This window comes from Macrotis lagotis, chromosome 4 (genome assembly GCF_037893015.1).
Source record: "Macrotis lagotis isolate mMagLag1 chromosome 4, bilby.v1.9.chrom.fasta, whole genome shotgun sequence".
Classification (NCBI taxonomy): Eukaryota; Metazoa; Chordata; class Mammalia; order Peramelemorphia; family Peramelidae; genus Macrotis; species Macrotis lagotis.
Window position 1 is genome coordinate 235,066,625 of NC_133661.1, and position 3,777 is coordinate 235,070,401.

A 3,777-nucleotide genomic window follows, 5' to 3' on the forward strand; every position below is an offset into this window, starting at 1 on the left:
TAGGGGAGAAGCTGAAAGAACTACAGGAAGACATAGACAGCAAAACTCTACTAGTGGGAGACCTCAACCTCTTGCTCTCATATCTAGATAAATCAAATCATAAAATAAACAAGAAAGAAGTTAAGGAGGTAAACTGATTGTTAGAAAACCTAGATATGATAGACTTTTAGAGAAAATTGAATGGGGATAGAAAGCAATATACCTTTTTCTCTGTAGTACATGGCACTTACACAAAAACTGATCATGTATTAGGGCATAAAAACCTAATGATCAACTGCAGAAATGCAGAAATAGTGAATACATCTTTCTCCAGTCACAATGCAATAAAATCATATGAAATATTGGGCCAGGGAGATACAGACTAAGAACTAATTGGAAACTGAATAACATCATTTTAAAGAATGAGTGGATCAAACAAATTAGAGAAACAATTATTTATTTTATCCTAGATAATGACAATAATGAAATAACATACCAAAACCTATGGAATTCCCTCAAAGCAGCTCTCAGGGGATATTTTATATCTTTAAATACTTACATGAATAAATTAGAGAAAGAAGAAATGAATGAACTAAATATGCAACTAAAAAAATTAGAGTAAAACAAATTAAAAATCCCCAATTACATACTAAATTCGAAATTATAAAAATTAAAGGATAAATTAATATAATTGAAAGCACAAAAACTATTAAATTAATAAAATGAAAAGTTTGTTTTATAAAAAAACAATAAAATTGATAAACTTCTGACCAATGTGATTTAAAAAAAGAAAGAAGAAATCAAATTGCTAGTATCATAAATGAAAAAGGTGAACTTGACCCTGGCCCTGCCCCCGGCCCTGCCTTCCTGCCTGCTCCCGGGCAGGCGCTTCCTCTCCCGGGGCGGGACGGGGATGGCCTTGGGGTGGGGGGAGTCTGGACCTCCAACGGAGCAAGCTCTGGGGCAGTGCCCAAGAAAGTGGTCCCAGTTCTGGTTCTGGCTGTGTGTGGAAGAGGGCGGGGCAGGAGGGAGCCCCAGGCTAGGAGCCTCCCAGGGGCCTGGGGAGGGCAGCGGGAGAGGGGGCATCTCCTGGGAGTACCTCGTGGCACTGCGGAACGTCTTGTGGAGCTTAAGAGAAAGGGAGGATCTAGCCCGGCCCTGAGTGCAAATCTAACCTAGACACTTCTTAATGGCCCAGCCGCGTGGTCTTGGGCGGGTCACTTGCCCTCACCTCTTCCAATACAACAAGCTGGAGCCCCATTTGAGCTGTGGTCGGTCAAGGCAGAGCCCCGAAGGTCTTTGCAAGGAGCCAGCTGGTCTTCAGGCGGCAGGAACCCTCCAGGAAGGATTTTTACTGGGAGAGGTTAGACAAGAGGAGACATTTAGCATTAGTGATTCACAAATCAGCAACACTGAATTTCTGCAAGTAATAGAAATCCATAATCATGAGCCTTGTCCAAAGCTTTTTAGCTTTTATGATTATGCTGGGAAAGTTAATGAAGAGAGTTTGGACAGACTTCTTAAAGACTGAAGAAAAAATGTCATTGGGTGGTAACGATTTAGGAGGAACAATCAGCAGCAGATGTCCTACAGAGAGCAGATTCTCCATAAACAGCTGACACACATTCCTGGAGGGCCCTACCTCTTCTTCCTCCTTGTCAGCTTCATCTCTACTGCAAATAATTCCACTCATGCTTTAGAATACGTACTTTTTAGACCAAACTGAAGGTATAATCCAAGGGTGTCACTCACCATCCCCAACCTGGGCAACACCAGGCAACAGGAATACAAAGTCTCTTCAGTGCCCAACACTTCCCTGAGTTATGCCAAAGTTATCAAGGAGCATGGTACTGACTTTTTCGATAAGGATGGAGTGATGAAGGACATCAGGGCTATTTATCAAGTGTACAATACACTTCAGGAAAAAAGTGCAGGCAGTGTGTATAGATGTAGAAAAGAGCAAGCGAATGGTTGAATCTTTTCAAGCAGAGGTGAACAAATTAAAAAGACAAATCACTCAGAGGAAAAATGAAAAGGAGCAAGGAATAAGATTGCAGCAGGTCCTGTTCAGCAGGCAGTTTGCAGAAAGCACGGAGCCGGGGTTCAGTGTAGGAATGCCATTTTCTGGGTTTGAGGTGGAAGGCTGCGCCCTTGGAGATGCAGAGCCCTCTGACCCACCCCCTCCTTACTCAAACTTGAATCCAGCCTGTCAAGAGAGTACTTTGGGCCATTCCCTCCTGGAGAGTAAAGTCTTTATGCCTCGACCCCAGGCAGTAGGGTCTTCCAGCTTTGGTTCCACAAATGCAGGATTGAAGTATTCTGGAATGGAACAGCCCTGCCTCTGTCCCAGAGGGCGGTGGGAGACAGTGTGGATGACTCAGAAGACAGTGATTCCGACCCGGCCGGGCCGCTGGCCCCTGAGTGCTCCCCCGACGGGGACTCCAGGAATGCTCAGACCTCTCAGCTATGACACAACCAAACCGGCGCTCAGTGTAGCACTGTGCTTCTTAACTGTGGATGAAAATTTTGGGGGACTTAATTTCAGAGGGAAAAAAAAAACTGCTTTGTAGAAATGGAGGCTCCCTGAAGAGGTTTCTTGTGCACAGAGGCTTCACCCGCCTTGTGATAGAGTTTGCAAATTTCATAATGGAATTGTTAGGATAATCAAGTTGTACTAATACTGATGAGATCCACGGATGTCTTGGTCAATTAGGCAAAGTGAAATTTATAGAAACCTTTTAATTTTGGTTGCCGTATTTTCATTAAAATAAATTGGGAATTAGAGACTAAGAAAAAAGAAAAAAAAAGAAAAACGGTGAACTCACCACCAATGAGGAGGAAATTAAAGTAATTATTGGAGAATTATTTTGCACAACTCTTTGCCAAAAAAATTTGACAATCTAAGTGACCTGAATGAATATTTGCAAAATTATGAATTGCCCAGATTAAATGAACAGGAGATTAAATATCTAAACAACGCTATCTCAGAAAAAGAAATTCAAGAAGCCCATCATTGAACTCCCTAAGAAAAAAATCTCTAGGGCCTGATGGATTCACAAGTGAATTCTATCAAACATTTAAGGTACAATTGGTTCCAATTCTATATAAACTCTTTGGAAAAATAGGGGAAGATGGAACTCTGCCTAACTCTTTCTATGAAACCAATATGTTGCTGATACCTAAATCAGGAAGAGTTAAAACAGAGAAAGAAAATTATAGACCTATATCCCTGATGAATATCGATGTAAATATCTTAAATAAAATCTTAGCAAAATGATTACAAGTTATTGCTAGGATAATACATTTTGACCAAGTAGGATTCATCCCAGGAATGCAACATTGGTTCAATATTAGGAAAACTGTTAGTATAATCAATTATATGAATAACAAACCTATCAGAAACTATATGATCATATCAATAGATGCTGAAAAAGCTTTTGACAAAAAACAGCAACCTATTCCTACTAAAAACACTAGAGAGAGTAGGAATAAATGGACTTTTCATTAGAATAATAAGTATCTATCTCAAACCATCAACAAACATTATATTCAATGGGGAGAGGCTAGAGGAATTCCCAATAATATCAGGGATGAAAGAAGGATGCCCATTATCACCACTACTATTCAATATTGTATTAGAAATGTTGGCTTCATCAATTAGAGAAGACAAAGAAATTGAAGGAATTAGAATTGGGAAGGAAGAGACAAAACTCTCACTTTTTGCAGATGACATGATTGTATACCTAGAGAATCCCAAGAAAACATCCAAAAATTCCTGGGAACAATTAGCAATTTTAG

General features: G+C 40.3%; 1 pseudogene; it reads left to right on the plus strand.

Annotated features, from left to right (window-relative positions):
• The first annotated feature begins 1,168 nt into the window (after positions 1 to 1,168).
• LOC141522878 (BRISC complex subunit Abraxas 2 pseudogene) lies at positions 1,169 to 2,449 on the plus strand (annotated as a pseudogene).
• Positions 2,450 to 3,777: the final 1,328 nt, after the last annotated feature.